The sequence below is a fragment of the Nicotiana tabacum genome, chromosome 18 (assembly GCF_000715075.1).
Source record: "Nicotiana tabacum cultivar K326 chromosome 18, ASM71507v2, whole genome shotgun sequence".
Classification (NCBI taxonomy): Eukaryota; Viridiplantae; Streptophyta; class Magnoliopsida; order Solanales; family Solanaceae; genus Nicotiana; species Nicotiana tabacum.
Window position 1 is genome coordinate 15,320,233 of NC_134097.1, and position 22,284 is coordinate 15,342,516.

Here is a 22,284-nt window from a genome sequence, read left to right on the forward strand (position 1 = left end):
AGCTATTAAGCAGGGAGCGGAGGGAGAGGGCGAGTATACCATCATTTAGAGTTAGTGGGTTCAGACGTCAGTTGGTAGGATTACTATTACATACTATGTTTTTTATTTTTGTTTGCATAGTTCCTTCCATCTGAAAACAGTAACACTCATTTGAACTTACTAAATCCATCCTTGATTTAATTTGCTTATGTGGTTTAGCCAGACCTCCTGCTTTAATTTAATTTACATAATTATATATATTTGCAATCAAATTCGTGATAAGTTTCTGATTTACCTTGCTCTAGTTCTAAACTTGTGCTCACATATGAAATACATTTCTGCAACATCTTGAGTGTACAATTTTTGCTTTTTAATTTGCTAGATTGTTTGGTAATTAAAGAAATTGATAAAAAGGCTTGCTAAATTTTACTATCTGCAAAAGGTTTTTTTTTTTTTTTTTTTTGTTGGGTGGGGAGGGGGGGGGGTGTTGTAATTTGTGTATTGATATACTACTAGAAATTATTATAGCTTGTTCCTTATAAGGTATAAAATCCCAATACAATTGCATCAAGCGACAACTAAAATTAGCCAAAGAAATGGGACATGAAGAATTAGAAGTGAAACGAACTGCCTATTTGCTGTCAAACTTATCAAAAACAATGACATACAATATACAGAAACGGAGACAAGATTTCAAACTTGTGCGTTTGGGATTCTAATCATTTTTAAGTTACTAGGATCTGCATTAAAAAATTATATATAATCAATGAGTTTTTAAAGACAAATACAAAATTTGAACAAAAGCTACTGAGTTCAACCAAACCACAACTGACACTTTGACTCCGCCTCTGATAGTATGTCATGAGTAACACCCTCTTTGGGCTATTATTGAAAATTGCAAATACTCGCTTGAAGCCAACAAAGAGAATATCACACACATATGGAGAGAGTGGAACACAAATGTGTGCAAACTTTTTGACAAATGAAGGTCATAGACATAAAGAAGATCAATTAATATGGGAATTAATATGGTATGATGTTGTCCGCTACGGGTAAAAACTAGTACAATTCTTTTTCACTCTTTCGCAATGGATCCAAAAAAAAAAAAAACGCATGACCAACTCCAAAACTTCAATACGTAAACTGGCAACTAAAGTAACATTTTTCCTTGGTCTATCATTCATCAAGTATACTGAAAAGTGGTATTACTTTTCAAAATAACAAAAATATATAAATAAATAAATAAATAAAAGAGGGCAGCCCGGTGCACTAAGCTCCCGCTATGCACGGGGTCCGGGGAAGGGTCGGACCACAAGGGTCTATCGTACGCAGCCTAAACAGGAGAATGAATAAGTGCGGCATCCAAAAGCCGCATGAATGATCAAAGCATTTCTTATTAAAAGCAGGGTGATCTTGCTCATACAAGGTTATATTAAAATTTATGGAAGTTCAACTACTAGTTTACCACAATCAGTAACTTGGTCAGAAGCATTTTCAATTGAACCAATTTGAGGAGATAATTCAGAGGAGGATTATTGCTTTAGCAGGGTGAAAGGAGCATAACTTCTGAACAAAATCAGTATTTTTTGCTTGCTTCTTTCTCTTAGTCTTATTCGCCATGTAAAGGAAATGCGGTCTATAGTTAACTGCCATTGAAGTTTCTGGTTTCAATGGCAGCAATAGGGAATTGAAGATACAACAAATGTTACCTGTGCGACAGGGCAACTGAAGATGCAAACCATCTCTTTCTACACTGCTGAATACTGTCTCAGCTTTGGAATCTGTTTAATCATATCAATCAAGTGGACTGTGCCACGAACAATCAAACTCCTCTGCCGGGCAGGGAAAGGAGGGGGAAAGGGCAAGAAGAAGCTTTTGGCAACCATACCAGCAAGCAAATTGTGGATCATACTCATCAGGAAAGAAAGAAATCTCAGTTGTTTTGAAGGCAAAAGGAAGAACATAAACAAGCTGAAGCTCAACTGTTTCTCTCTCTCTCTTAGCCTTTTGTTGCAAAATGCTGAATGTACATGATAAAAAGATAGTTTTCTAGATTTTTTCAGCTCCCGTGCAGATTAGTACCGACAAGAATTATCTTTTCCCTAGGTTCCTAATTGAAACATGTGCTTTTGTAAGGATCCAATTGTAATTCCCAGCACAATCTTAGTGCTACTTTTGTTTGAATTAAAGCTTACCTACCTATCAAAATGGCAGCAACCAGGAATTGCTGAGTGGAAAAATTGGAAGGTCATTGTCTACAAGTAATTCAATATGCTGATTCATGAACCCGCCCACCTCTTTTTCAAACACTAAGGGGTCGTTTAGTATGATGGATAAGCAAAAATAATCTTGCGATAAAAATTTAGTACCGTTTTGTCCCTTGTTTGGTTACTAATCCGGATAAGTTATCCCAAGATTAAAACTAGTATCGGGATAACTTACACCTGTCAGACGGTGGAATAGTAATCCCAGGGTAAAGCAGTAAAACTGATAATCCCAGAATTAATACAACATACCAAACAGTCAATAAGAAATAATACCAGGATAACTAATCCCGGTATAACTAATCCCAACATAACTTATCTTCAAACCAAACGACCCCTTAGCAGCTTAGACCAAAACCATCAAATCGACAAGAAGCTTATACACAATATTCCAGGAGAAATTTACCGAATGAGAAGGAGCTGTGAGAGAACAAAATTTGGTCTGAACATAGACAAATGAGTACTTGGAGAAGATACGTCTATAAGATGAGTAGGATTATAAAACATCATTTTGAGTTCTATAGTTCTGCATATCATCTACATGCACTAAGTAAGTTCATCCAGTTTTAACAGATTTACTTTTACCGTGTTTTAAGAAAATAGATCTTGGGTTTAAATCAACGCCAAAAGTTAGTTCAAGAGGTGAGATTATGCAAGACTGCATACGGATATTACAGCTTATACAATTAACCAATGTGGGATTCTAACATACTCCACACGAATCAGGAGTGTGAACTACCATAACATGGGTGGCCCAACATCAAGGATAAATCTAGCACTAGAATTATAGTTCTGGTAATGATAAGAGCACGGACTTTACCCCTCATTTGGTAAGAACCTTTGGAAATCCTCACAGCCAATGAGAGACAGGTGATATATTTTCTAATACCCTCCCACATTTGTAACTCTGTCCTAGAGCTTACACGTGAATTTGAATCTTTTTCTATTTTTTTTGCTTTTAAATTTCTCTCTTATGTTCTTTTAGATCAGTTTTTCTCTTACGTTTTATTTGAGGAAGTGGGATTGTCTTAAGAAGAGGAGCAGGAATGTATATACACACGCTCACAAAGAGAGGATATGCTCACAGATAAAGAAGAGGCTTGAAACAGATGCAGACAGTAGGCTCAACAGGTAGAGGAGTACTGCAGCAAAGTTAATGACTCAATAAGCTGAATTGAGAGAAAGAAGCCCATGCGGCTCATGACTGAGTTGAGAGAGAGAGAATCCAAAGCAATAGAACATCTAGAGAGAATACAGTTGTTAAAGGACTTGCCAGAATAACATCTAGAGAGAATACAGTTGTTAAAGGACTTACCAAATTTTGGCTCTAATACCTCGTTAAGAAAATGAACCTTGTAGCTTGTGCTTAACTCAATAGGCGGTTGGGCTGGTTTTGGGCGGGTCAAAATGGGTTGAATCAATAAATGGGCTAGCCAATGACCCGCCCAAAAGTTACTTGGGCTGAGATGGACTGGGTCAAGATGGGCTAAAATCTGGGTCAACCCGCCCAACTCTTACCAAGATTTAATTAATGTGTGTTGTTTTCTTATGAACTGTTTAATTATCAAATAAGATTTTTTTTCTTTTGTTATGGTCATATATAACATATCAAAGAAAAAAGAATTATTTTAAAGATATTTTAGCAAAATTACTCGTGAATCAATTAGGGCTAAAAATTAGCCCAACTTTAGATGCATTGAGATGGGCTAGGTCAAGATGAGCTGAGTTCAACAAATGGGCAGGTCAATGACCGGCTCAACCATGGGCGGGTTAAATGGGTATGGGCTCAAATTGCCACCCCTAATATTCCCGAGAGATAGCTCAAGCGGTGAGAACTGCCCAAAATCATAAAAGATACTACCAGTGTTGTCAAAGGCGCGCTTAAGCCCTGAAGCGAAGCTCAAAACATGTTGAGCGCTTCGCCTCGCTTTGTGGGCGTTTTAGTGTCGCATCAAAGTTCTAAGATATATTTTTCCTTGCTAATCCTAAAAATCCGACATTAAACATTTGATATTTCACTTTATCGTAATTGTTTTTTCAATTTCTTTGTCCATATATTTGTTATTCATGATTATAATTATTAGTCTTGGACTACATATACATAGTTTTACTTTTTCTCCAATTGCGCCTTTTTTCATTAAACCCCACGCTTTATTTGCGCTTTACGCTTAAAGCCCCAACGGACCGTACAGCTTTTTTGCGCTTTTCGCCTTTGATAACACTGGATACTACACCCCATGCACTTGATTGATGTGGGATCCAGCACCTTGTTTGTTGTACATGACCTCATTTACAAAGGTTTTAGATCATTATTTCCACATAATCATAATTTCGGAAGGGAAAAGTAAGAAGTCAAGTTTTGACAGTTACATAATGAATACAGGGCAGCCCGGTGCACTAAGCTCCAGCTATGCGCGGGGTCCGGAGAAGGGCCGGACCACAAGGGTAACCAAATGTGTAACAAGCAAGAGAACAAAGAAAATGAGGAATCCATCCATCGTGGCACAATAAAGGAATTGTGAAGGGAGAGGACTTAAACCTGAAGGAGAAAATCATCAACTGCCGCATTTTGTTAAGCTTTATATTCTCACAAGAGACCTTTTCTTGGTGGTTACAGTCGCTTTTATTTCAATCACCCAACTTAGCAGCAGGTATCTTAAGTTGCATTTCTACTGGCATTCTACTAAACATGAATAATATGAGATAGCTTTCGTCTGTCATTGAAATCATTACCATAAAATTATTCTTTTTATGATATGGTAAATCCCACTCCCCAAACCCCCTTAACTAGGAGCCCTACATTGGCTCTTTCTGACTTTGCGCCTTTGGTGATTTGAACAGCTCATAACATAATTTTTTGGGCTATGCTCCTATCTTTCCTTTATGTATGTGGGAAGGCTTTCCTTCCTTAAAATTCATGCAATTATCAGCTCATTTCTGGCCATTTAACATAATGATCATCATGCACAAAACTTCAAATACCGAATCAGCAGCTAAATGTTACTTTAAATATTCCATATAATTCTACATGAAACCAAGGAGCACGGAGATGTCAAAACTAGGCAAAAGGCTACGAAATTTCTATCCAGGTCAATTTAATTCCTTACTAATATATACACACCACTAAAAGATTCTAAGCAGAATAACAACATAAAGCCAGAATTTATTCTCTCTGACTTACCCTAAACAGGTGCAAGGCAAGCGCATCCCTAATCTTCTTCCCACTTTCATCAACCTCTCCGTCAAACACCGGAAACTCTTCACTCCTCAGATACTCCACGGTTTCATCTGTAACTGCTTCACTACACTTGATAAGAAAATTGTGCAGCAAACAGCATGTCACAATTATATATGGAAATGCCTCAACACACTGCTCATTCCATTTCTTAGCCAAAATCTTCCACTTTGCCCTAACTCTCCCAAAAGCTGTCCCCACCAACTGCGATCCTTTTCTATGCACCGAATTAAATGCCTTTTCCTCAGAACTCATCTCATCTTCCTCGTTCGATCCGCTGTAAGGCGTTAACAGCCATGGTAAAAGTGGGAAACAAGAATCACCAAGAATGTACTGAGGTATTGAATTCTCATCATTTAGCTCAAAAGATGGACCATTTAAGTACTCCTTTGATTTCTCAACACCCAAATAAAGTTTAGATTTTTTTAAAACATTTTCAGGCCTCATTGTACCAGGCCACCCAGCTGAAACATCTAAGAATCTACCTTCAGAATCTACCAAAGCTTGAACAATCAAGAACCCATTTTTATCCATCAAATCACTACAAAATTCAAACTTTTCACACCCCAAAACACCACAGCAATTAGGCAAAGAAATCCACCCAAAACCCACAATGACTCTATTGATATCATTCTTTAGCTCAAACAGGTGCCCAAGATTCTCATTGATAGCTTTGCATACAGTGTAAAAAACCCGACACGCGGTGGGGGAATCAATACCAAATCGACGTGAAATAGCTGAAAAGGAAGCACCGTGAGCAAGGCGAAAGAGGGCAGCAGCAAGAGCGTAATTGGGAGGAACAGAGAGTGAAGAAAGAGAAGGCGTGAGAAGGCGGAGCAGGAGAGTGAAAGAGGGCTTCGTGATATTGAAATTTTCAGCCCAAAGGGTGTCCGAATCAGCGGCCAAAAATCGCTGGAACCAGCATTCGGTGGCGCGTGGGGAAGTTGGGTCGGCGAGTGGAGAAGTTAGGGTGGCGCGTGAGGGTGGTGGGGGTGGTGGGGGGAGGTTGAGGAATGAGAAGATGGTGGAAATGGAGGTAGAGGTGGAGGAGATGAGGGATTCGAGAGAAAGGGATTGGTGGGGGAGGAGGCTGAGGTCATGGCGGAGGAGGAAAGAGTGGGCGGAGGAGATGGCGGAGATGAGCTGAGGAATGAGTTTGGTGCAGTGTTGGTGGCGGAGTTGAAGGGTGGCTTTGAATTTCTTGGTTAGTTTGTTCATCTTTTTGGTCATCATTATATTCTTCTTCTTCTTTTTCCTTCCTCTCTTTTTACCGGCGGTGGCCATGGAAATGGAGTGGTGATTTTCAACTTTCAATATTTTCAAAGCAATTTGCTTTCCTGTTCTTGGGGCTTTGCAGTATGTACTACCATTTCTGGCTTTGTATTTTATTTCTTTTTCCTTAGATCTAATACAAGCTAATACATCCTTCTTGCTGGAAATATTTTTTAGTTTTCTTTTTTTGGGTAAAAATGAAAGCTAATCAATAAACTATTTTGGTGTGAATTTACATAGGAAAAAGCTAATCGTATTTTTGCTATTGACCATTAACAGTTTGAGAATAATTTTATATTTTGGTCAAAAGTCGAGAGATAAAATATAAATATTTTTCTAAAAAAAAGTTGGACAATAAAATTTACTAATTCTACTATGGAGCTCCGTTAAGAATAATAATAAATATAATATAATCTGCTAATAACAAGAATATTAAATGGATCAAAAATCTAATCGGAAGCAAAATGAAGCAATTTCAAATTGTTACATGGCCAAATTCGAACACTTTCCCTTTAAATATTTGGTTGTTCAACTCTGACGATTTTTTTTTGGGGGGATGTTAGAGAAAAGCTTTTGATCTATTGCTACAATCTTCCTTGTTATGAATTTTACTAAAAGATAAGGTTGGACCTCTAAATTGTTTTAACTTCTATAACACTCTCATTACGTGTCATTGGAAAACAAACAAGGATTAAGGAAATTAATATATTAAATTAATCTTGTTTTCTTAGCTCATTCATTCGGGCCATAGAAGAAAAGAGAAGAATGTGAAGAATAAGAGACCAAAATAAAATGAGAGGTGCACGATACGATTCTCTCTTGGCGTAGGTTAACACGTACGCCATCCATGGCAGGAAAGAGAGCTCGCATCTCCTCTCAGAAAGCTCTAATGGCACAAGTAATGCTGGTGAAATCAAGAGGAAATCAAGCTAGGCCTAGTGTGGAATTGAGTAATTTGGAGAGTGATATAGTTACGGAAAGTGCGATTGGGGAAACACATAGGAAATACCAATTCCGGTGGAAGGAACGAAATCTCGAAGCTCAATTGGGACTGGAAAGTTGTCATGGGCAGACGAAGCTGAAGCGGATGCAGAATTGACAAAGTGAACCTCAATTTGGGACAATTTTGACATATCAAAGATCTCTAATGCTGGGTTCAAACTCGATTATGTTGCTCCGGGAATACATGGTGAGATTCTTGTTTGTGAAATTGAAACATATGACATTAGTACTGAAATATTGTATTGGAAAAATGTTGTTGTTTGTTATGTGCTTGGGCACATCCCTCTTTTTCTGTGTTGAATGGTTTTATACAAAGGATGTGGGCTAAACATGGAATAAATAAGATTTCCATGCTAAAAATAGTATCATACTAGTCAAATTTGATTCAGAAGTACGGAAGAATGAGGTTATAGAGGGGGGAGGTCTATCACTTTGGTGATAAACCGTTCATAGTGAAAGCCTGGGCAGCAGGTATAGAGTTTTTCAGAGAAGAGTTGTACTCAGTTCCTATATAGGTGGAATTGCCTGGGCTTGACTTCAAATACTGGAGCCCTAAAGGTCTTAGTAAGATAGGTAGCCTAATTGGTAAACTGTTAATGGTGGATCAACATACTGAGAAGAAATTGGGGTTGAACTTTGCAAGGTTACTTAGAGAGGTGTCTATTGACACACCACTATCTAATAATTTAATGTTCAGGACTGAGAAAGAAAGCCTGGTGGAGCAGCAGGTCCAATATGATTGGAAGCCCATATTGTGCAAATATTGTAGCAAATATGTACACAATGAGAAGGCTTGTAGGAAAAAACAAGCAGCAGCAAAGTCACCAGATAAACAGGTGGAAGAGAAAGCTGGAGGTAGCACCAAAGAAGAGGAAAGGGGGGAGAATAAGGTGGATGAAGCAGGCTCCAAACAAGGGCCAAGTGACAAGGCTAAAGAGTTGCCAAAAGAAAGGAAAAGGGTAGCTGGAACAAGACAAGGTAAGCAGGGTCATCAGGCACAGAAGAGTACAACATGCTGGTTACTCATATGAAAACCAACAAGAACACAGTGAGGCAAACACAACAGATTCATGCTCACAATTCCTTTCAGGCCCTTAACAGGGCAGGACCAATGGAGAAGAGTCAAAATTGGGCAGAGAGAAATGAGGGAGGCACTCCAATTCCTCTCTCAGGAAATGGATAACTTGCTATGCTGGAATATAAGGGGACTTAATGGCCCTAATAAACAAAGGGAAGTAAATATTCTTTGCAATAATGAAAGAATAGGATTATTGGGATTAGTTGAAACCAAGATTAAGGCTAACAAAATTACAGAGAAAGCTAATAGAATATTTAGTGGGTGAAATTATGTCACTAACTTGGAGTATCATTACAATGGGAGGATTATGATAGTATGGAGACCAGATTACTTTCAAGTGATCTACCTGAGTGGCAATGCTCAGGCAATTACTTGCAAAGTGATACACACTTCACTTAGTGTGACATTTTTGTTGACCGTAGTGTATGCTTATAATACAAAAGAAGACATGAAGGAGCTGTGGGAATATTTAGAGACTATACACCAGGAAAATACCATGCCATGGCTTGTAATGGGGGATCTCAATTCAGTATTGAACATGGATGACATGATAGGTGAAAATCCATTTACCATGGCGAGGTAACTAATTTTCAGCAAGGTGTAGATTCATGTGAACTGATTGAGCTTCCACCAAAAGGAATCAGATACACATGAAGTGATAAACAAGGTAGTAACATGTTATACTCAAAGATTGATTGGTTGAATGTCATGCCTGACTTCATAGCTATACACCAACCTGAAGTGATCAGTGATCATTGTCAAGTAAAGATAGAACAAATTCAGGTGAGGAAGAAGCTAAACAGACCTTTTAAATATTGCAATGTATGGTCATGACATCCAGAATTCTTATCCGGAGTTGAAATAATTTGGCAAACTCTTATAGAGGGATGCACCATGTTACAAGTAGTGAAGAAACTGAAAATTTTAAAGCAAGCACTAAAGGAATTAAACAGGAAGCATTTCAGGGATGTACTAACAGTAGTTGCAGAGGCTAAGGATGAGTTAATAAAGGCTCAACTTGCATTGCAAAGGGATCTAATGGACTAGGAACTACAAGAGCAGGAAAGAGCAAAGTTCCAAGAGTTTAGAAGATCCTCATATCTGGCAGAAGTATTTTTTCAACAAAGAAGCAAAGCAACATAGATACAATTGGGGGATGACAATATAAGATATTTCTATGCTTTTATTAAAGATAAAAATCTTCAACAAGCAATAGTACAAATAAAAGATAATGAGGGTATAGTGCAGACAGATCCTGAGGCCTTAGCTAGTATCTTTGTGGATTTCTGCAAAGAGTTATTGGGAAGGAAGGAAATTTACAGAATCGAAGCTTTTAATAGCTTCCTAAAGAATGGACATATCTTTACAGTGGCTCAATAACTAAAACTAGTAAGGGACTACACAAAGAAAGATGTAAAAAAGGTCATGTTTAGAATTGATGTTAACAAAAGTCCAGGTCCAGATAGCTATGGGAGTGATTTTTTCAGGAAAGTATGGCATATTGTGGAGGAGAAGGTGACTAATATTTTGTTGCAATTTCTCAGGAATGGTAAGCTACTACGGTAGATTAATTCCACCATAATTATTTTGATCCCTGAAGTACTAGCACCTCAGTCTGCAAGTCAGTTCAGACCAATTTCTTGTTGTAATATTTTGTATAAATGTATCTTAAAGGTGATATGTATTAGGCTGAAGGAAGCACTCAAATATTTGATCACAGACACTCAAGTAGCTTTCATGGAGGGTAGATCACTGGTTCATAATGTCCTGATTTATCATGACCTACTGAGATACTATAATAGAAAGACATCACCTAGGTGTCTCATGAAGATTGACCTGAAGAAAGCATATGATATGGTTAGTTGGGACTTTGTTGAGGAAGCATTAATTAGTTATGGTTTTCCAATTTATTTGTTGCTTTGATTATGACTTGTATTACCACTACTAAGTTCTCAGTCAATGTGAATGGGTAAAGCTATGGATATTTTGATGGGAGAAGAGGGCTTAGACAGGAAGATCCACTTTCACCATTATTGTTTGTCTTGGTGATGGAGTATCTATCCAGGACCTTGAAGAGAATGGGGAAATTGCCAGATTTCAAGTTCCACCCTTTGTGTAGAAATTTGAAGCTCGCTCATATGATCTTTGCAGATGATCTCATGATCTTCTGTAAGGGGGACAAGAAATCAATACATAGAATTATGGAAGCATTAGATCACTTTAGCAGAGTCATAGAATTGGTGGCACATCCTTATAAGTCAAGCATCTTTTTGGTTGGGATCACTAGTGAAGAACAGGAGGAGATACTTGCAATGACAGGATTTGTCCAAGGAACTTTGCCTATGAGGTATCTTGGATTACCCCTCGCTTATAAGAAATGGTGCAAGATGGAATGTAACTAATTACTAAAAAAATAACATATAAGATTACCAAGGCTTACTCAAAGCAACTATTATATGATAGAAGATTGAAGATTGTAAATGTTGTATTGTTCTCCATCTATAACTTCTGGGGAGGGGGCAGTGTTTATACTTCCCTAAAGTGTTCTTAAGGAGGTGGACAAGATAAGTAGGGATTACTTATGAGGCACCACTAAAGAACATAGGAAAGTCTCATTGGTTGCTTGGGATAAAGTTGCAAGCCAAAGAAGTTTGGTGGGTCGAATATATTAAAGGTTGTAGGATCTGGAATGTAGCTTTAGTTGGGAAGTTATTATGGCAACTGAATGAGAAGAAAGATCATTTATGGGTGAGATGGGTGCATGGAGTATACATAAAGCAAGATGGAACTATTTGGGATCATAATCCTCCAATTAATAGTAGTTGGTACTGGAGGAAATTGAATGCCCTCAAGAGTGGTATGGTGCATTGGTACCAGAATAATAGGTATCATATTACACCTAATGGGGAGTACTTAGTGACAAAGAGTTACAATGTTATGCTTACAGATCTAGACAGACTAAAATAGGTTGACTTAATCTGGACCAAAGCAATGCAACCTAAGCATAGGTTCATTATTTGGTTAACCAACCAAAACAAACTCCTCACAAAAGATAGACTCCAAAGACTCTAGATTCCAGTGGCAGATAACACATGTTGTCTGTGTGATGAAGGAAAGATCGAAAATCCACAACACTTATTTGCAAAGTGTGCATGGATAACTGAAGTTAGGCATGGTCTCAGTGCTTGGTCTGGAATACATATAGCCAACAAAGGGATCGCACAACAACTGCAATGGATAAAGACTAGGAGATGGGGGTGATGAAGAGAGAAGTAGTAGCAGCCATATGGGGGCAATGATATTTCATACATGGCAACCAAGAAAATGGAGGATCTTTAGAAACACCAATGTGAATACACAATTTTCAATTGCACAGATACAGAAAGTAGTCAAAAATAGACTAGAGAGTATGCAAACATCAAAGAAAGCTAAAAGGGGTTATCTTCTGCTCCAGAAGTTATGTAATTGGTTAGGTATTGGTTCTGATTTTATTATTTCCAAATGCTTGATTAGAGCAGGAGTGTCACAACTCGCACCTTGGGGTTGTGACTTCGGCAAAGAACTGGTGAGAAAAGACTCTTCTGAATGTTTGACGTAGATCTGTCTACTCGGGCAACTTGGGCTTTTAAATTTTAAGCATATATAAGAGGGGTATAGGTGATGAAAGCTCCGACCTGCCTCCCCCATACATGTTACCACTAAGTCGTATCGAACGAGCTACCTTGGAGGCAACCTGAAGGGCCTGCCTGGATAACTCAAAGGAGTGTCCTAGGTATCCATACGAGTTTGGAAACTCTATGGATGGCGCGACGCCTTCGGGCTAGCATTGGGCATCAAAGTGGAGCTGGAGGCTCGATGTGTGGGACGGCCAGCCCCGCGGACTGCCGAATGTTGGAAGGAGACCTTTGTACTGATTGGATACTTGACGCACCTATCATAGGGGCATCATGTGTCGACTTATGAGCATGGCTTGGGTTCAACCATGCAAGCAAGGGTCCGTTGGCCTAATGGTGCAGTTGTGGGGCGACACTACACTATTCGGGATGGAAGCGTGTCGCGAGGGCTATATATGGGCATGGCACGAAAGACGCGCATGAAAATGGCCAAGGACTAAAGGTTGTCTTACTCGAGCGAGGCACGAACTAGTAGCAGATGCACTAGGCAAATGTCAAGCTTGAGGATTGGGTTGTACACATGAGAGCGATGCTCAGTCTTGGGCGAGGGACAAGACATGTCCTAAGCCAATCCCCCAGGGCGCGCATAGATTGTGATCCTAAGATGAAGTGCCACGACATGTCTAGGGCCAAGTGCCTAGACATCTTACAGGTGGCACAAGTTGGGGTGAGCCTCATGGGCGAGCTCCACCATTAGGAACAGGATCGTGCTTGAAAACCTGGGAAAGAAAATTGGCTGGCCTGCAGCGAGGGGAACTGTAGGTGCCACACGGGCAAATCGGTGCCGCTGGCGAGCGTAAGGAAGTCGGCCCGTGACACGTGGTATCAGAGCTAATTAAGGCCATACTATGCCATGGCACAATGTCAAGGCAAAGGGTGGATATGGCGAGTGCATTTTGGATATCAGTGCGGAAATTATGTCAAAGCTGAGATTGATGTTCATATGCCACCAGAGTTCGAGAACATGATATTGCTGGCCGAAGAAAGAGATGGGTGATTCCACTTTCTTTCGAAAGTCTAGGGTGCTACTGAATGTGGTAATATGTCGATGAGTCGGATGGTCAAGAGAAGGCCATGTTTTCCAGGTCGTGCAACCATATTGCAAAAGTGTGGGAGTCGTGGACTATAAACTTTGGGCATAATCATAGCGGAGATCTTGCCAAGGATGCGTGTGATGCATCAGTTGAGTGTCTTTCCTTCGGGATAGATTTTTGAGCTGCCTGAGGGCATTGCCATGGTGAGGAAACGAATTCGAGGGTATAGCGAAGCTTCGGAATTAGGCGAGTTTCCAAGTTGGAAGATGTCATCATTCTGGAAAGGGGTACGCCGAATGATCGGGGACCGTTGAGAGTCCAAGTGCGAGGCACACCGAACCGGGAAGCCGTGCTAGCAGGACCAAGAGAGTACCTGTCTATAGGGCGAGTATTGAAGTACTACCAGGAGCATTGGGTACTTGCTGAGGAAATGATAGTTGGAAAACAAAGATCTTTGTTCGGGAATGCGGCGATGCTATGACTTTGAGAATGTAGTACTCACCAAGAGTCGTCCCAAGAGCTGGCCGAATGCCGAGTGGGACGACCGAGCTAAATGTATCCTCCGCATTGAGTGTGGGAGGATCCCGCCTATGTAAGAGGCATATGGGTGAAGTCGTGGGTCTGGAAGCAAACACATCTTCAAAGGTATTAGGGGCGTTTTAATGCTACGGGAGTGAAAGGCTACGGGAGCCATGCCAGAGGGCATCTTAAGGCTACGGGAGCGAATGGCTACGGGAACGGTGCCAGAAAGCACATTGAGGTGCTAACCATTGAAGGAAAAGCTTCAGACGAACATGAAGGCCGTGAGGGTCATGGTGTAGTTGACTAGTGTGGGTCAACTACAAAGTGAGACACCCGCACCTTGGGGTTGTGACTTCGGCAAAGAACTGGTGAGAAAAGGCTCTTCTGATGTCTGATGTAGATCTGTCTACTCGGGAAACTTGGGCTTTTTAATTTTAAGCATATATAAGGAGGGGTATAGGTGATGAAAGCTCCGACCTGCCTCCCCCATATGTGCTGCCACCAAGCCGTATTGAACGAGCTACCTTAGGGGCGACCTCAAGGGCCTGCCTGGATGACTCAAAGGAATATCCTAGGTATCCATACGAGTTTGGGAACTTTATGGATGGCGCGACACCTTCGGGCTATCATTGGGTATCAAAGTGGTGCTGGAGGCTCGATATGTGGGACGGCCAGCCCCGCGGGCTGCCGAATGTTGGAAGAGAGCTCTGTGCCGATTGGATACTTGACGCACCTATCTTAGGGACATCATGTGTCGACTTGTGAGCATGGCTCTGGTTCAACCATGCAAGTAAGGGCCTGTTGGTCTAAACGTGCAGTTGTGGGGCGACACTGCACTATTCGGGATGGAAACGTGTTGCGAGGGTTATGTATGGGCATGGCACGAAAGACGCATATGACAATGGTCAAGGACTAAAGGTTGCCTTACTCGGACGAGGCATGAGCTAGTTGCGGATGCACTAGGTGAGTGTCAAGCTTGAGGATTAGACTGTGCACGCGAGAGCGATGCTCAGTCTTGGGCGAGGGACAAGACATGTCCTAAGCCAATCCCCCACGGCGCGCATGGATTGTGATCCTAAGATGAAGCGCCACAACATGTCTAGGGCCAAGTGCCTAGACATCTTACGGGCAGCACAAGTTGGGGCGAGCCTCATGGGAGAGCTCCACCATCAGGCACAAGATCGTGCTTGAAAACCTGAGAAAGAAAATAGGCTGGCCTGCAGCAAAGGGAACTGCAGGCGCCGCACGAGCGAATCGGGGCCGCTGATGAGCGTAAGAAAGTCGGCCCATGACAAGGAGGCTGTATTAGAATAGAGTAATGAGTTAGTGTACTGTTTTCTTGTTGGTTGATTGGAGGAGGCGTAACACTAGAGATGAGTGTACTAGAGCTATTAGAGCTCAAGAGACGTACTAATTTGGATTGTTAATGGTAATATTTCACATTTATTACCCAAAAAAAAGTCTTTACTTTTAAGCTTTTATATTGCAATTCATTGGTCACTCCATAGCTTTGTATAACTCCTAAGTATCTTAATATTGTGATTTTATATCAATTAAACATTGTGCCATCTAGTCCTATGATTTATTGTTGAAACTTTATTTTTTACACATTTATCATTTCAAATGTCTAGAAACTAATGTCTCATCAATGAAACAAAGTATATTTTATTCTATTGTATTATAAATATGATCATTTCTTCATTTTTATTTATCTTCTTAAGTAAGCAAAAAGCATTTGAATAAGTCAAAGGAGGAAACAAGTATTAGATTTATCGTTGGATAAAATACAAGAATATAATATTCTTATAAAAGAATAAATTTTAAGTACAAGGGACAAAATTGTCTATTTGTATAAAATAATAGTAGTAGTTTTGTTCCATAACAAGGGTATGAGTCATATGTAATATTTGAAACTACAACAAAAAAAAAAGGTAATATGTGAAACAAGTAATATTTCTTGATGTATATTATAACAAGTACAATGTTATATATAATGTACATCTACTTGTACAAATAACATACTTATTTTCTTAATTACAAAGACTAATTCAAAATAATTTAAGTAACATAGTTATCACTTATCACTCCCCTCAAGCGATACTCGGTCTGCAAGAGCTTGTCGTGTAAGAATAATACTCGTGGTGAAGGAAGTGACTTGGTCAATAAATCAGCAAGTTGGTCTTGGCAAGGGACATATTGAACTTGGAGAGCACCCGAGGCAACGTTGTCACGAACAAAATGGCATCAATTTCAACATGTTTGGTACGAGCGTGCTGAACATGATTTCGTACCAAATAAATGATGCACATATTGTCACAAAAAATTGTAGAAGGTGAAGAAAGAGAAATATGGAGTTCCTATAGTAGCGATAGTAGTCACGTGATTTTAGCAATGGCGTGAGCAACTGCTCTATATTTAACTTCAGCACTTGATTTAGAAACAACATTCTGCTTCTTAGAAGACCAGAAAATAAGATTATGGTCAAAAAAGATATAGTAGACCGAAGTAGATCGATGAGTAGCAGGGCAGGCAGCCTAGTCAATATCACAGTAGCATTTTAAATTGTCAATAGAACCACCAGAAATAAATAAATCATGATCCAAGGAACCTTGCAAATAACGTATGATTCTTTTGACATTAGTATAATGAATGTCCAAGGGAGAATGCATAAATTGAGACACTTGATTAACAGCAAAAGCAATAATTGGACGGGTGAAGGTTAAGTACTGGAGACTACCAACAAGACTTCTGTAAAGAGTAGGATCAGAAAAGGGAGGAGAATCTTCAAAATGAAGTAGAGACTTAGGAGAAAGAGAAGTTGAAACTGGTTTGGAAGAAAGCAGGTTTGCACGACTGAGAAGTTCTTTAACACACTTGGATTGATAAAGAAAATAACCCCCATTGTGAGCAATTATAGAAACACCAAGTCACTCATTGAAAACTCACATTTGAGAGTTTGAATTAATGATTTAAGTAACAAATTAGAAGAGGCGGTGAAAAGAATATCATCAATATAGAGAAGAAGAATAGCAATATCTGAGTTATTTTTGTAAATGAAAAGAGAAGGATCAGACATGCTATTTTGAAATCCATTACTCTGAATAAAAGAAGTAAATTGATGAAACAATGCCTGAGGGGCTTGATTTAAGCCATAAAGAGCTTTGTTCAACCGAAAAACATGATGAGAAAATTGTGGATGAACAAAATCAGTAGGATGCTTCATGTATACCAATTCGTTAAGCTTTCCATATAAAAAGGCGTTCTTAACGTCTAATTGATGCACAAACCATTGCTTAGATGCATAAAGGGAAAGAATAATACGAATGGTGACTGGTTTCACCACGGGATTAAACATTTGATCATGGTCTAGTTCTTATTGTTGCTTGTAGCCTTGGGCTACAAAACGAGCCTTAAAATGCTCTAGAGAACCATCCGATTTTTGTTTAATTCGATATAGCTAGCAACAACCAGTGGTATTGGCATGAAAGGAAGGTGGTACTAAGTCCCAAGTGCGATTAGCCATAAGCGGGTTGGATTCATCGGACACTGCATGCCTCCAATGAGGACGCTTAAAAGCTTTCGTAAAAGATGAAGGTTCAGATAGAAGTGAAGAGAAATGAGAAATCAAAGAAGGAATTTTTTCGTGGCTTGAGAGATCCTGTTTGCTTACGGGTGATCATGGGATTTGACTTACAATTAGAAGAAGGTAAGTTTGGAATTTGAGTTTTAGAAATAGAAGATACGTGATGTAGGATGGGAGATGAATTGGTGATATCATTGATTGAATAAGAAGTATTAGTATTAGGAGATAAAGGAGTAGGCTGGCTAATATTTGGAGAGGAGTTGGAGATGTCATGTTGTGGTGGAAATGTATTTTTAGGTGAAGGAAATTTAGAATTATTTTGAGGTGGCTGGTGAGATGTATTTTGGATAGGAAGAGATTTTTTAGGTGGCAATGTAGTTCGATGGAAAGAATAATTAAAATTGTAATGGTTTCCTGGAGAGTGTAACGTAATTGGAGATAAGGCTTGAAGTGAAGAATTAGGAGGTAAAATAGAAGAAGAGTTTTCCGCATTAATAGGAGATAATAATTGTGCACATCGTTGAAAATTTCTATGCTGAAAAGTAGGAGATAAAGAAAGATGAATACCAATTGAAGATGAAAATTTAAAGAAAGTAGGAGAGCTAGGTTCAGATGAAGTTGAGGGAAGAAAGGATATGGAAAGAAATCCTCATTGAACCTAACATGTATAGAGATAAACACTTTGTTACATAAAGGATAAAATCATCTATATCCTTTGTAGTTAGAGGGATAGCCAAGAAAGATACAATGTGTTGAACAAGGACTCAATTTGTTAGAGGAATAATCACGTAAATTGGAATAACAAGAACAACCAAAAACATATAGATAATGGTAGGTAGGAGCCTTGCCAAAAAGAGCTTCAAATGGTGTCTTAAAGTGAAGCTTAGACGAAGGGAGTATATTTAAAAAATGGACAATAGTATGCAAAGCTTCAACCCAAAATTGAGAGGGAAGAGAAGCTTGAAATAATAATGAACGAACCATATTTAATATCGTACGATGTATCCGTTCAACTTTGCCATTTTATTGGTGAGTGTGAGGACATGAAATGCGAAGCAAGACACCATTATTATTAAGAAAAGAATGAAAAGCTTGAAGTTTAACAAAGTCAGTAGCCCCATCACATTTAAAAGACTTTAATTTTATAGAGAATTGGGTCAATACATATGCATAAAAATGCTTAAAGGTAGTGAAAACATCAGATTTACGCTTGAGAGGAAATACCCAAGAGAACTTTGTGAAATCATCATGAAATAAAATTTAATACCGAAAACCAGTAAAAGAGGGAACAGTGGAAGTCCAAGTATCATTAATTAACTCGAACGGAGATAAAGAAAAGAACTAGAATCCATAAATAGTAACTTCTGGTGCTTGCTAAGTTGACAAGCATTACATAAATTATCTAAACATTTGAATGAAGAACAAGGTAACTTATTGACCCTAATTAAAAAAGCAAAAATAACAGAGCTTGGATGTCCTAGACAGCGATGCCAAACGTTTGGATGGATACGAGCAGCAACAAGAGTAGAGTGAGAAGCTGCAGCAGAATCACCAAATTGAGAAGAAACTGAATAAAGAGTTCCACGACTATTGAAGTGAAGGAGATGCCTCTTCGCTATGAGTTCCTTAATCGAAAAACTAAAAGGATCAAATTTTATAGAATAATTATTATCCGTAGTAAATTTGCGAACACTTAATACATTGGTGGAAAGATGAGGAACAATTAAAATAGCTCTAAGGGAAAAGCGAGAATTAGAATTAAAGAGAGTACCATGTCCAATGTAGGAGATAGAGATTTGAGTTCCATTACCCATAATTACACGATCCGAGCCATTGTATAGAGTAACTGAAGATAAATTGAATGCATTTGGAGTCATGTGTGAAACTGCTCCAGTATCCACAAACCAAGAGGCATCAACGGGTGAAGAAAAGGAGTAGTTGGAACTAATGTCTAACACAAAGGCCTTAGAATTTAGAGATAGACAATCGCGAGCAATATGGTGTGGCTGATAGAAACGTTGGCAGTAAAGATTTACATTATTGGGTTGAGCAGGAATGAAAGCAATAGGATAAGAAATTAGAGGAGGACCTAGAATGGAAGGAAGACGTGGACGAGGAGTGAACTGTTGAACCCCAACATTAAAGAATTTGGTATTCCAATGTGGCTCGACCATGTCCACCATTGGAATAACGCCCACCATTATTATTACGACCACGTCCACTACCATAAGAGGAACAAGATTGTTTCTTGGCCACATAAGTAGTGGTAGAACTATCCGTATAAGAACTAGAGAGACTAGTTAATTGAGCTTCACGAAGAAAAATTAGAGAGCGTGCTTCAACAAAGGTAGGAAGAGGAACACGAGTAGCATATATTCTAGAGTTAATCCAGAAAGTATTTGTAGAAGAAGATCAATTTCAGAGATTGGATTTGTCACGACCCAAACTGATAGGCCGGGACGGGCACCCGGTACTTTACTCAACCGAGTACCAATGTAAAGTATCTTTTGTATCATACTATCATAGGTAATTGAGCCGGAGAGGCTGTCGTGAGATAAGTAGAATAAAACATTAGGAAATACTCAATATAGGGTAACCCAACTTGATATACTGACTTATACATATGTCGTACTGGCCTATAAGGCCATACCAGTATGTAAGGCATGACAGTAGTATATAAAAGACATGAAAGAAACATGGAGTAAAGAACTCAACCTGAAATTCCGAATAGCTCTCTGAATCATGAAAAATTATAATGTCATGCATGTGCATATAAATGTTATACCATGCATAGGTATATGCGTTCATACATCATCAAGCCTCTGAGGACATCCCATCATATCATCTCGGCCACTGTGGGCAAAATCATCAACGTATACCAGCTGATCAGGTGGTGGTGCATATATAACGCCATAACCTTTTCCCATATCTCATATACATATAATATACGCGTATATAACACCTTCTGGTCATGGGTCAATGTACATGTATAAATGCATAAAATGCATAAGAAGTACGTTAATAAGATTTCTCGAATATCATAAAAATCAATATGCCTTTTGGACAAACTTTATCAAATACGTATTTTTCTGAGACCCATGAACAGAGGATATAATAATAATTCACATGGGGAATCAAGAATATAGACACCCCTAGTATTTCTATGAATAGAGTCATTTATGAAAGTTGCGTATTTTGCTCGTTTCGTCTGTATCATTTGGATCATACCAAAAGGAAAGAAGGGATAGCCTTAACATACCTTAACTCCATTGAGTCCTTAATACCTTCCAAGCAATTCTTCAAACAACTCAACTCAATCTACCATAGCATAAGGAGATTTAAAATCAGTGTTGAGTAAAGGCTAAGTCCGCAACTTAAACTAGTAGCTCGTTTACGTAAATTTGGGCAGCATCTCCCCTGTAACTAGGCCCTCCTCCAATACTATATACCAACAACATTAAGAGCACAACAATAACAACATGTAAGCATAATTTTCCAACCTTATCTCCATCACAATATACCATAAAATATCCCACACACCCTAATCACTTCATACATAAAACGACAATCAAAGTAGTGTCAAACAACTTAAAAAATATAACGACGAATAACCAGCCCACCATTCCGTAATTATGTGGTATTTTTCCACACCATTTGTCCTCCAAAACTCCATTAAACAGTAGAAAAATATACAACCCAAAGGCAACATGAAACAACCTACAAAACAGTCCACTACAAGTCAAATAACTCGAACTCACGGCTTCCGATCACCGTCCCGTGAGTTCTAACTATTAGGAAACGAATTTATCAACATTCCTTGATATTTAAATACTTAAATACAGAAAGTACACATTTTCTTAACTATGAAGTACCTTCCAAAACTCAAACTACAAAGAAAAAGAGAGGCGATATAGCGATACTTACGTCATAGGGATCGTTTTAATGTTATCGCTTCTTGATTCCGTGCCCGGGATAATAATATTGTTTGAAGCTCTTGTAGATAGCTTAAGAGTAAATTTAGGGGTGTTATTTGGGCGAGCTCTCTGGAAAAATGGAGAAAGAGACGAGATGGGATGTAAATATCCCATTTTTTTAAAAGTAAAAAAAGGTGCTACTTGGCACCCTATGATTAACCCTTTTTCCAACGCTTATAACTTTTTATCCGGGTGTCGTATGAACAAACGTTTAATTGCGTTGGAAACTACATTCCAAGACCTTCAATTTGGTATATAATATGTCCTCAAAAGACCTCATATAGAATATGAAATATATTTCTCAAAAAGCTCTATTACATGGCAAATCCTTAGTCGGTGTCTCCGCAACTTTAATCCGATTTTTCCCAAACTTCATATTTTCTATTCAAACATCATATATAGCCATATTATGACTTTAAAATCATTTAAATCATGATTAACAAGTCTCATATTCATTGCATTACCTTGGGATGCATAGGGATTGCCTATGGACGTCAATGCATCTGCAATGGACTTGAGACGATGGACATATTTATTAATTGATAGATTACCTTTCTTAAGTTTGTAAAACTGAACTTTTAGTTGAAGTGTTCGAGAACTGACTTGATCACGGAATAAACATTCGATTTGAAGCCATGCGTCTCTAGAAGCGAGAGAATAATTTGGC